The 13,870-nt window shown below is 40.0% G+C and overlaps 1 protein-coding gene across 1 annotated transcript in view; it reads left to right on the top strand.

Moving 5' to 3' along the window:
• Window positions 1-13,870, top strand: part of TMC5 (transmembrane channel like 5) — a 757,208-nt gene that overhangs the window by 285,669 nt on the left and 457,669 nt on the right. The window lies entirely within an intron of this gene.

Raw genomic sequence — 13,870 nt, 5'->3', positions numbered from 1 at the left:
AAAAAATTCCTATTAAGTAAGCAATTCCGTTATTGGTTCAGTCATTGTCACAAACCGAGGAATGCATTTGTAATCCATTTAACAAAACCCCCAAAAAAACATTAGTCACTATAAGGAGGATGCATGTCTTAACACAAGGCACTAGTTTGACCAGCTTTGACTTTAATAATGTTTCACACCAGAACCAAATATCCATTTGAACTCCTGTATGGAGTGACATCAAGTTCCACTGCAATAAGAGCGGGAGCAAATGTTCAAGTAGCCTGTGCATTTCTGCTCTGGGATCAGCTTTAACAAGGATGGTCATATTTTAAGAGCAGCTGTCGCTTTACTTTTGTAAGTGGGGTTATGTCTCTGTTAGGGACTAGGCAGCGGCTCTCTCCCTAACATTTCTGCATGAAGCTCAACTCATGCCAGTTCTAGTACTCATTGTTGAACACTGTTTCACTTCAGAGACAAACCAAATGCTAAGAAGGGCTTAGAGATTTTTCTTAAGAGGATGTATTTTTAAGGGGGAGAAAGAAAAGACAAGGATTAAAAAATGGGCAGTTCCTCCTCGCTCATATCCCTCTTCATATTTCATAACACTTGGGAGTCTTCCCAATCACCCATGGGTGCAGCACCCCTCCGGCGTGGATAGTAGTGCATTGGAAAGAGAAGTAGAAAGATGCTTGAGATGAGTCAGAGTTGAGGTAGAAGATATATTGAGAGAGCATAGGCTGACAAATACGGTAGTGCATTGGATATGCTGAATTAGAAGCAATACATATATAGATCCATAAGTACATGGAAAGTATATAGATGCATAAAGAAAGTAAGTATATGTAGATAAAAAATATAGATATTGGTATAGGGTGAAAACTAGGGCAGTGCATTGCATATGCTTTTTTTAGGAGAAAATTAATAAATATATAGATCCAAGTACATGGAAGGTGTATAGATGCATAACTAGATTAAAGATGCTTTACGATGAACTCTGGTTTTCAAGTGTTGTACTTAATTATTATTAGTATTTTTTTAAACAATTATTCTACATGCTGATACAAAGCAATACACATATATAGTTACATATCTATAGTACAAATAAATGCGTATATACAGAGGGATATGCTGTATATTTGTTTTTGTGTATGATGCTTATGTGGGGAATAGGCAATTCTTAATATACATTTATTGTGTATTTGTGGAGTTGGTGACATTATTTTCTGAAAAGCTAGTTTGAATTTGAAAAAATATTTTCTAATGTATGTAAAAATATCATCCTATGTATTATCCTGATTGATGTTTTTTGAGTAACGGCAGAAGAATTTGTAAATAGTTCATTTGAGAAACATGAAAGAGCATCTTCCTTGATTACCATCTTTAGAACTAGGTCACATTTCCCCCTAGTGAGGTGTAATTTGAAATTGACAACCTCTAACAAGTTTCAATATGGCTGAATCATTTTAGACCTCCATCGGCAGACTAAATCACCCCTCCTTGCATCATCTGATACCTCTTTTACTATACCGATCCCCCTCAACAAGTCTTTTAAACTCTTCCCTCAGACTCTTCCACTCCACATCCCTTTTACTCATCCCATGCCTCCTCCTACTGCTATGACCACCCAAAAAAGGGTAAATTCTTCACTCTTCCATCCCTCAACTATCCTTTTCAATCAAAATAACAGACTAACATGTCCACTTCTCAAATTTCATATTTCACCATACTAATTCACCACTAATCCTTTATGGGTTCCAGAGTAGCGTGCTCCTTGCCGAAAAGGTGCTTCAACACCTCATCAGGGGTAGCAAGCTCTTTAATGCAAACCTTTTTTCCTCTTCTATCCTTCCGCTACCCTTCTCAATCGAAATAACGGACTTAAATCCACCACTCAAACTACTTTCAGTTTCACTTTACTAATTCACCACTAATCCTTTATGGGTTCCGGAGTAGCGTGCTACTCACCAAAAAAGAGCTTCCATACCTCATCAGGGGTAACAAGCGCTATATAAATGCAAACCTTTTTTCCCTCCGCTATCCTTCTGTTTCCAAATGACGGACTAACCTATCCATCACTCAAATTACTGTCATATTTCACTATACTAATTCAACACTAATCCTTTATGGGTCCCGGAGTTGCATGCTACTCGCCGAAAAAGCGCTTTGACGCCTTGTCATGGGTAATAATTGCTATATAAATGCAATTACAAGACAATACAATGCACAGCTTTATTGTGAGTATTATCCTGTGACCTGTAAAACACAGTGTTTGCAAAATGCTTAGGACATGTCACAATAATATATGCTAAGCTGTCTTCTTGGCATAGATCAGGATGTTTTCCTGTAGTGGAAGTACATCAAGGAAAGGACCAAATATTTATTATATGAAACAGCGCAACAGAACAGAGAGTCCCAATGGTTTTCACAAAAAGAGTAGAACTACCTAGGTGTGGAAAAAGCAATTCTATCTCTCGAAATTTTGTCATGAGGTCAATAAAGGGTAAATAAGTCACAGCAAACACTGACTCATTAGTTATTTGTAGTGGGTGGCAATTAACCCAGATTGTATCATTAAGACTGTGTAGGCCCACACAGGGATTGATTTCATCATCTTCTTAGCAATAACTACAGAACTAAGGCATTGCAAAGGCACGCTTGGCTCTATACCTTTCTCATCATACAAAGTCTGAATAACAGTGGCAGCACTACTGAAAATACATCTAGCATTCTGCTTTATGCCTATGTATTATGTTATTGCCCTTCATTGTCATATTTTTATTCGAAATACGTCAAATCGCGCAATTCTGATTTGAATACAGTTGTAATTTTTTTAATATTATTCAGAATGCTATCCTCAAAGATCTTGGTAAGAAATATAAGTATGATCCAGTGTACAGCATGAATTCTCTTTAGAGTGCAAATACTTGACCTCTCTGCATGTGTGCTCTGTGGAACTCTGTATATTGTCAATATAGCTTTAGTGCAGAAAAGAGGAACAAGATCCACAAAGTGCTCCATGGGAAAGCTCCTGGATCTTTTCAGAGGTGATTCATGCCTTTTCACCCCACTGTGGCCCTCAGATCTTCTATCAGAAAATTACCAACACTCCATAAAGTGTTGGGGGCAGATCCCTTCCCTTTATAGCTGTTACCTGTAGAACACTTTCTGGACACCTTTCGGAGGTAATGCTTAGTCACACATCAGGTTTTTAGCGCTCTACAAATAGGATGATTGATTGATTAATTAATCGATTGAGAATTAAAACATATACTATATAAAACCAAATAGAGCAAGCGCATTACGTGTGAATGCAAATGTCCAGAACACTACAACCACCATAAGGGTCAACTCCATCACCAATGCAAACCTGAATTTGAAGTGTCCCTGCTTAGACTGTAAGTAGTTAACCACAAGGGCGACCCTAGAACAAGAACCAGGGATAACAAACAATATACTCCAAACAATGGTTCTTGAGCAAGATTATCAGGTTTATCTTAAAAAAGGAAAAACCATCGAACCCATAAAGTAAAGGGAAAGGAAACAGACTATGAGCGCCACAATGTCACAAAAACCAATACATAAATCAGTGCTCAAAAGCATTTAATAAAATGAAATGAAAACACAGGGTCGCTCAAACAAGTATACTCACAATTACTACATTTAAGAAAAAATAAACATATACAATCAAAAAAACAATGGCTGAGACTGATAAACAAATCACAATATACACAATGCACAGTGAAAAAATAGTAATGTGATCTCTGATTTAGGCCATGTACGATGCATCAACGGAGTTTCAACCCAAAATTTCGTTAAGGGTCATCATCAGGACAGATTAGCTTCAGGAGTGAAAGCGACCACTTGATAGACTTTCTGTGGTATCAGATATATTCCAACAGGGAAGCCTGGCAAAAAACAAAGTACCACAAATTGTAGACCTCAGGGTACAAATTAACAGAGGAATGTAGAACATGATCCGCAATAGATTACATGGACTCGCCCACGCAACAGCAGTTTCCAAATAATTTCATAAATTAGCGGGTGTCAGTCCACGAGCGGGTTTCTCACCTAAAAACGCCCGCTGGTGTTTTTTGGTGAGAAACCTGTGTGTTAATTTGCACCCGGAGGTCTGCCAATTTTTGGTACTTCGTTTTTTGCCAGGTTTCCCTGTTGGAATATATCTGATACCACAGAAAGTCTATCAAGTGGTCGCTTTCACTCCTGAAGCTAATCTGTCCGGATGATGACCCTTAAAGAAATTTTGGGTTGAAACGCCGTCTTCGCATTGTACATGGCCTAAATCAGAGATCACATTATTATTTTTTCACTGTGTATTGTGTATATTGTGATTTGTTTATCAGTCTCTGCCATTGTTTTTTTGATTGTATATGTTTATGTTTTCTTAAATGTAGTAATTGTGAGTGTAATTGTTTGAGCGACCTTGTGTTTTCATTTCATTTTATTAAATGCTTTTGAGCACTGATTTATGTATTGTTTTTTTGTGACATTTTGGCACTCATAGGCTGTTTCCTTTCCCTTTACTTTATGGGTTGGATGGTTTCCCCTTTTTTAAGATAAGTCTGATAATCTTTCTCAAGAACCATTCCTGCTTAGACTGTGACAGCTTTCGCCTTTCCCACAAGTGCCATTCTTCTTCATGCAAAGAAATGAAAAATCACTGAAACCAATGGTGGCTGATTCATGAAAAGAATAACAAAGACATCAAAATGTGAAACAACTTAATAAGGGACCAATTCACAAATCTTCTTCAACTTAAACCCAGGATTCCACTAATAAAATCATGGTGAAGAGGTTCAACTTAAACTAAAAAAGTTACCACAAACATGAAATATGTGGAAGAAAAGACAATATTCCAAAAAGGTGAACAATATATTCAACCCAGTCCAGGGCTACTGTAAACAACCAATTACAAAGGAACCATAGATTTGATGTGCCAACTTAGATAAGGAACTAAGGCAGGCATGTTGGACAGAGGCAAGTCTATTGAGGTTGCCAATTTATTTGAAGAGGGGCTTTTAATCCCACTTGATAGCCTGATAGAGATAGAGCTGTATCCAGTACTCCTCCCAGTTCCTGATGCACTGAGCAATCACTTATCAAAATAAAAGGTAGTTAGAGCTCCACTTCAACAGAGCGAAAACTCCCACAAAGTTTTGCATCCATCACTACCAGCAGATATTTAATAGTTACAAACGTATCACTTGTTCTATTGATCCTTGCTGGAAGTGACCAAACCTGAACTGGAATGTATTAAACTAAGTGGAACAGCAGCCAGAGAAAGTCACTTTCTAGAAAACAGCGGGAGAAGATTTTATCACACATACAAGCTCTCTAGAAATGTCTAGCTCCAATTTTCCCTTTTCAGTTATGTACACATGACCCTGAAAATACTTATCCTCATGTGGTGGCAGACTGTGCTGCCTTACCTAAAAGTGGTTGACAGATGCAGAATCATAACACATGGTCTGGAGTTGTTTGGAGGTGCAGGTATTTTGTAAGATGGTGGTCGTGAAAATTGAGACTCTTGGATATTGGGAGCTAGCACGTACTAGAAGCATGCCTCCTTGTACTATGCCTAGGACCAAAGGCTAAGAGAGCTGATAACAGATTCATAGACCTTGTGCTGATATTGGCCAAAAGATTTCTCGCTATGCAGTGGAGAACAGCATCGCCTCCCCAGTGATAAAGTGACGTTATGATGTTAGTAGAGGTGCTGAATCCGAGAGCTTGGCTCTGCACATAAAAAGAAAAGAGGCAGATCTGTAAGAACACATTAGCCAGAATTATTATCTTATTTTTGAAGAAAAAAATTAAATATTAAGGCAAAAATATGGCGCACACCTTGTCTCTAATGAACGCTTAGGAGAAGTATTTTGGTGAAGAATAAGACCAGACTTCATGGCATCTTTGAAACTTTGAAAATTGTGGATGACTGTTGTTCGAAGCACGGATGATTTCTGAAAAAGGACAAATATCAAGAGCAATGTTCTCAGGATGAAAAATTCAGGCATGACTCTAGGACAAAATGGTCCAAACTAAGGGGCCGATTAGGATTGCGGTGATTCCGCAGCCTCCGGTACGGCGGAAGCCACCGCCGGCCCGGAGGATGCGGATTCACCGCTGCGGTGATTGCAAAGACCCCCCCGCCAGATTAGGATGGCAGGGGGGTCATCTACGGACGTGAAGACTGTAAAAGCACAACATTTGTGAATAGGGACAAGAAGGGCACATACAAGGTTTCAAAAGAAAATGGTTTTATTGCCAATAAGCTGCAGCTGAGACAATTTGCAGGACTGCAAAGAGATCTGGTTTTACAGAGAGGAAATCAGTCTTTATGTATGCTTCACAGACCCCTGACACATTATTCATTAACCACTACATTGTGGTGTGACCATCTCAGCCACGTGTACATTACATCATGGTGCATTTCAGAAATATGTCTACGTTCACACTTTACATTATTCGTGACGCATCTGACCATGCAGATACTGGTTAATCTTTTACACCACTACCTCCTGACCTACAGCCTTGGTCGGTTATCTTGAAATGTCAATGTGCACTGTTTGATCTAATCAGCAGAGGCCTGTGTTTTCTGCTTTCCCCATGCAAATGACGCACATGCTATTTGTGCTGAGCAAACACTTTACCCAGGCAAGGGCAGAGCAAACTTGACACGTCCTAGGTCAGCGAGCCCTTTCTAGGAATTGACTCTCTGAACTGGCTCTGTACACAGGTGAAGGCTAGTGAATCATTAAACAAGTTGGAGTTACAGCAGAATGGACACGTACACGTTCACTTGCAATTCTTTTGGTTTCAGCTGAATTTCAGACAACTTAATTTTAACCATTTGTGCAGCATGGAGCTACCTTCCATTATGAGTGGCTCATATCATTTACAGGCAGATGACAGACATAAATTAATATAAACTATGGTTCACTTTAATGTATTCTTTCAACAGAGGGCCAACTAATTTTTCATCTTTTACAAACGACCCTTTGAACCTTAGTTTAAAATAATTTCATCACGAAGCATATTACAATTTAATAATTATATTGTCCATTCTTATCATTGTCAGAAATGTCTATGTTCATCAACCCAGTAGTGACTGTTTGCATCAGCATTCTTTCTTTTTCCTTTTATCTCCTCACTTGGCATTTTGTCAGCTGTCCCAATAGTTGTCAGCACATTGGCAGGCAATTAATTAATAGACAACAGCCTATTATTAGTAGGAAAATTGTTATGAACACCATTCCTATCTCCCAACCCCATGCGCTCAACCAACTCCAAAGTGAACCTCCTATATCCCATGTACCAGAATCCTGATGTGCTTCTACACCTATATGATGCAATCTTTTTATTGCTTCCCTGACAGTAACAGAGGAGTCAGGGACATAGGTGCAACAGGAGGCCCCTATAATTGCACAGACTCCTCCCCTTTCTGCTAGCATCATGTCAAGAATCATTCTATTTTGTAACAAAACTAATCTCACAGCTTGAAGCTCTACTGTAATATTTTCAAGTATACTTGTTGTTTCATTTATTGTTGTTTCTAGTAGTCTGGACAATCTACGTATATCCCATGAGTTGATAGATGGACCAATCCATGGTATCACCCCTTTAAATATATCACCCGCTATCTGTGATGCTGTATCTCTTTGATCCACACTTCTCCTGCCTCGCCGTGGTGCATGTCTTTGCATGTCCCCTCGTACTTCCTTTGTGTCTTTTATTGCTATAGCAGGTAATACAAAACCTAGGTGACAACAACCACTCCAACTTGTTGGAAGCCATGAATAAGCCCTCTCTCCACAAATGAAATAAATTGAGTCACCTACGTAAAGTGGAATGCTAATATTTCCGGCCGTGATTTCAAATGTCATGTTACAATTTGTACTATTGCCCACCTGATAGGTCCCATTACTCTTAACACAAATACTCCCTATTGCGTTGTGTTTTCTTAATTTTAACTTCAAAAATGGTATATTCTTATTTGCCTCTTTTGATGGGCCTGCTATCCCAGTGCTTGTATTCTGAGTTGGAAAGAGCGGAGTAAAGATGTCAGACAGGGGTAATGTTGCATTCTGTTTTATCACTTCCGTGCAGTTCCCCAGAGTCAGAATATATTTGTTATATAATGTTCCTGCAGGTGGAGCCATAGTTGTCCCTGCACCAGCAGTACTTTTCTTTAAATTCTACAAAACAGCTATTAGCTCTATTTTTACTATTGTTATGTAAATGGCGTAACAGGATGCTGCAAAAGGCAGTGGCACTTGAACCAGGGGCAAACTTTGGTCCACCGAAGCTGGGAATTGCAAACATATCCAGCAATTTCCCCTTGGTAATATCTTATTGGTATGATGCAACAAAGTCACAACGGAATTGTGGTGCATATCTTCTCTGTGGGCTATTTCTTCAGGTGACAAAGTGTATGCAGGTATTGTAGCAGGGGGTGTTGGTGTTGGGATCAACTGTTCAATGGGATAGAACACGTCCAATAGATATACAGTAATTAATGCTAGCAATAACAGACAGAATATCACCCCATGTATGCACATTTTAGACTTGTACCATTTTTTCTCCATTTTTAGAGCTGTATATTCCCTATCCATACCTATCTATTCCTCTACTTTCTTTAATTAAATGTAGTGCTATTGATGACACTATGTTGTGAATTATCACTGTGAATCTTTACTATAATATAATATAATATAAGCTAAACACACAAAAAGCATGAACACATATAAGGTGAGGCTGTAGTACAGAATATATTGTGAACAGCTATGGTTAATATTTCAGATGGCCTCTGAGAATTTCTTGGCACTTCTCGCCTCCCAAAGATATGCATGTAATTCTTGTAATGCACGACCCTTTGGTCACGTATATCAACCTTTAGTGCAGCCTTACTTAATTTTTACAATATTGTCCACTGCACCTCACCCTAAAGGTAGCTTTTTAAAGCAGGCTGTCTTGCCAACCTGTGAAAAGTTATTTGCTGGTTGCTGCAGCAGCACGGGTACTCGCAGTGACAGGAGGACTCGCAAATACCTCCCGGATCAGTTCATCTACTCAATGTTGTACTGGCCCACTTTTTACTAATAACTTCCTGATGAAGTGTGCTAAACTTTTCTTATTCTGCAACTGAGCGATTACTTCTGGTGGCAGTGTGCAATATACCCTAGTTGAATTCTGTCAGTCAGAAAGTACTCTGTCTAAAGCTTCTCGTAATGCTATACTATTTAGGTCTTGCATTAGCTCATATTCTAGCTGATCAAATGATTCCTGGATGTACAGTAGTGCGCTTTCGTTGTTTTCTTCACCGTTATTCCCAAAGTCAAAGATATTTGTTAAAATATCTGTTAGGATGATATCTAGCAGTAATACTTCATCTATTTCCTGGAAAGGATCAATTATAGGTATTATTGACATTTCGTCTCTGTCTTCTTTGTTGACCGTAAATTGTACCTCTTCTCCTCTTTGATCAATTCCGGTGTTGGCATGTGCTGCTGACCTGGGTCTTGGCTGGATGTGGTGTCAGGAGGTGCCCTCTTGATGTTGCTGGCGTGGATCCAGGATTTGTTGTTGGTGCACTTTACCGCAGTCTTCGTGGCGAGCAGGACTAATCTCACAGCTTGAAGCTCTACTGTAATATTTTCAAGTATACTTGTTGTTTCATTTATTGTTGTTTCTAGTAGTCTGGACAATCTACGTATATCCCATGAGTTGATAGATGGACCAATCCATGGTATCACCCCTTTAAATATATCACCCGCTATCTGTGATGCTGTATCTCTTTGATCCACACTTCTCCTGCCTCGCCGTGGTGCATGTCTTTGCATGTCCCCTCGTACTTCCTTTGTGTCTTTTATTGCTATAGCAGGTAATACAAAACCTAGGTGACAACAACCACTCCAACTTGTTGGAAGCCATGAATAAGCCCTCTCTCCACAAATGAAATAAATTGAGTCACCTACGTAAAGTGGAATGCTAATATTTCCGGCCGTGATTTCAAATGTCATGTTACAATTTGTACTATTGCCCACCTGATAGGTCCCATTACTCTTAACACAAATACTCCCTATTGCGTTGTGTTTTCTTAATTTTAACTTCAAAAATGGTATATTCTTATTTGCCTCTTTTGATGGGCCTGCTATCCCAGTGCTTGTATTCTGAGTTGGAAAGAGCGGAGTAAAGATGTCAGACAGGGGTAATGTTGCATTCTGTTTTATCACTTCCGTGCAGTTCCCCAGAGTCAGAATATATTTGTTATATAATGTTCCTGCAGGTGGAGCCATAGTTGTCCCTGCACCAGCAGTACTTTTCTTTAAATTCTACAAAACAGCTATTAGCTCTATTTTTACTATTGTTATGTAAATGGCGTAACAGGATGCTGCAAAAGGCAGTGGCACTTGAACCAGGGGCAAACTTTGGTCCACCGAAGCTGGGAATTGCAAACATATCCAGCAATTTCCCCTTGGTAATATCTTATTGGTATGATGCAACAAAGTCACAACGGAATTGTGGTGCATATCTTCTCTGTGGGCTATTTCTTCAGGTGACAAAGTGTATGCAGGTATTGTAGCAGGGGGTGTTGGTGTTGGGATCAACTGTTCAATGGGATAGAACACGTCCAATAGATATACAGTAATTAATGCTAGCAATAACAGACAGAATATCACCCCATGTATGCACATTTTAGACTTGTACCATTTTTTCTCCATTTTTAGAGCTGTATATTCCCTATCCATACCTATCTATTCCTCTACTTTCTTTAATTAAATGTAGTGCTATTGATGACACTATGTTGTGAATTATCACTGTGAATCTTTACTATAATATAATATAATATAAGCTAAACACACAAAAAGCATGAACACATATAAGGTGAGGCTGTAGTACAGAATATATTGTGAACAGCTATTGTTAATATTTCAGATGGCCTCTGAGAATTTCTTGGCACTTCTCGCCTCCCAAAGATATGCATGTAATTCTTGTAATGCACGACCCTTTGGTCACGTATATCAACCTTTAGTGCAGCCTTACTTAATTTTTACAATATTGTCCACTGCACCTCACCCTAAAGGTAGCTTTTTAAAGCAGGCTGTCTTGCCAACCTGTGAAAAGTTATTTGCTGGTTGCTGCAGCAGCACGGGTACTCGCAGTGACAGGAGGACTCGCAAATACCTCCCGGATCAGTTCATCTACTCAATGTTGTACTGGCCCACTTTTTACTAATAACTTCCTGATGAAGTGTGCTAAACTTTTCTTATTCTGCAACTGAGCGATTACTTCTGGTGGCAGTGTGCAATATACCCTAGTTGAATTCTGTCAGTCAGAAAGTACTCTGTCTAAAGCTTCTCGTAATGCTATACTATTTAGGTCTTGCATTAGCTCATATTCTAGCTGATCAAATGATTCCTGGATGTACAGTAGTGCGCTTTCGTTGTTTTCTTCACCGTTATTCCCAAAGTCAAAGATATTTGTTAAAATATCTGTTAGGATGATATCTAGCAGTAATACTTCATCTATTTCCTGGAAAGGATCAATTATAGGTATTATTGACATTTCGTCTCTGTCTTCTTTGTTGACCGTAAATTGTACCTCTTCTCCTCTTTGATCAATTCCGGTGTTGGCATGTGCTGCTGACCTGGGTCTTGGCTGGATGTGGTGTCAGGAGGTGCCCTCTTGATGTTGCTGGCGTGGATCCAGGATTTGTTGTTGGTGCACTTTACCGCAGTCTTCGTGGCAAGCAGGACTTGCTGTGGACCCTTCCAGCGAGCTTGGAGACAGTTGGACCTCTGGAATGCCTTGATGAGCACTCAGTCCCCATGTTTGAATTTGTGTCCTTCAACTTGCAGTGGCTCTGGAAGAACCCCCTTCATGTGCTGGTTGATAGAAGCAAGAGTGGGTGTAAGTGACATGCAGTAATCATTCAACAATTCATTCGTCATCATAGGCAGAGCATTTTTGTCTGGAACTCCCCAAGCTACCATTGGCAACCCAGTGACTATTTCGTGTGCACTGAGTTTGGTCTTGGCATCTGGTGTGCTCCTCATGCTCATTAGGGCAATAGGTAAGGCATCCATCCAGGTCAATTTTGTGTCAGCACATATTTTTGCTATCTTGCTCTTTAGCACGCCATTTTTCCTTTCTACTGCACCAGCCGCCTCTGGATGATAGGCACAGTGTAGCTTCTGCTGTATTCCCAAGGCTTTGCATGTCAATTTTATTATTTCATTACAGAAGTGGCTGCCATTGTCTGAAAATATTGTTTTTGGGACCCCAAAACGTGGGATCAACTTCTTTATCAAGCACTTGGCTGTTGAGATGGCATCATTGTGTTTTACCGGGTATGCCTCTATCCATTTTGAATACATGCACACCACCACCAGGATATACCTATACTTATTGGTAGGTGGCATCTCCACATAGTCTATTTGCAGGGCTTCAAATGGCATTGTTGGTTTTTTCAAGTGGCCTTTGGGTACTGGAGCAGTCTTACCCACATTGTACTGTGCACATACCATACATCTTTGACATATTTCCTGTGCTGTTTTTCTTATATTCTTGTTCACCCAGAACTTGTCCATACAATTTACTATGCCATCCCTGCATATGTGTGCCGGGCCATGCATGGCCAAACACATGGAGTAGACCATCCTGTCTGGTAACTTATATTTCTCCTTGGTGTCATTCATCCAACATCCTTGAACAAATGACCCGCCCTTTGACCAACCCATCGGTTCTTCTGCTGTTGCTCCTTGTTGCATTAGTCTTATACCTTCAGTTGTTAGATCTAGTGACTTCACTTCATCAGGTAATTCTTGGGCCGTTAGTACTAGTGCTGAATTATTTCTTGCTGTCTGTTTTGCTGTTATGTCAGCAAATGCATTTCCCTGGCCTACCTTGTCAGTAACCTTCTTGTGAGCACTGCATTTAATTATGGCCAATTTCTTTGGAAGTGCCAAGGAGTTAAGTGATTTAGTGATCAGCACTCCATGCTGTATCTTTGTGCCTTGTGAGGTAATAAAACCTCTTTCTTTCCAGAGTCTTCCAAAGGAATGTGCCACATTAACGGCTTATTGGCTGTCTGTGTATATGTTAACACACCTCCCTTCAGATAACTCACAAGCTCGTGTGAGTGCCACAAGTTCCGCTGCTTGTGCAGACAACTCGGGTATCTTACAGGACTCAACTACAGTTTTATTTGTTACAACTGCATAGGCTGCTGATGTATTTCCATCCTCTGTTCTAAGGCCGGACCCATCCACCCACAATTCTCCTTCAGCATCTGCATAGGATGTATCAGTCATATCAATTCTACCTTTCGTTTGTTCTTCAGTTAACAGAATACAATCATGGTCTGAATCCACTAAATCATCAGTGGGAACAGGTAACAGAGTGGCAGGATTTAGAACATTACACTTGTGAAGTGTTACATGTGCTGTAAACAAACAGATCTCATACTGCGTAAGCCTGGCATTTGTGAGGTGCTGAGTACGTGTCTTATTCAATATCAGCTCCACTGCATGTGGTACATAGACATCAACTTCATGTCCCATTATTATGCTTTCTGCACGTTGTAGTGATAAGGCAGTTGCTGCAACAGAACGTATACAGGAAGGTAAAGCCTTGGCTACAGTATCCAAGGTGGCAGAGAAATATGCGCATGGCCTTTTGTGGTCACCGAACTGCTGGCATAGAACCCCAAGAGCACTCCCGTCAGACTCATGAACATAGAGTTGGAAAGACTTAGAATAGTCTGGTAGGCCTAAAGCAGGAGCAGAGCAGAGAGCTTGCCGAATGGCAAGGAAGCTTTGTTCATGTTCTGGCAACCACTGAAGGGGTTCGGGCGTGTCCTTGTGGGTCA

The sequence above is a fragment of the Lissotriton vulgaris genome, chromosome 10 (genome assembly GCF_964263255.1).
Source record: "Lissotriton vulgaris chromosome 10, aLisVul1.2, whole genome shotgun sequence".
Lineage (NCBI taxonomy): Eukaryota > Metazoa > Chordata > Amphibia > Caudata > Salamandridae > Lissotriton > Lissotriton vulgaris.
Note: the sequence above shows the minus strand (reverse complement) of the source record. Positions and strands in the feature narration are given on the sequence as shown.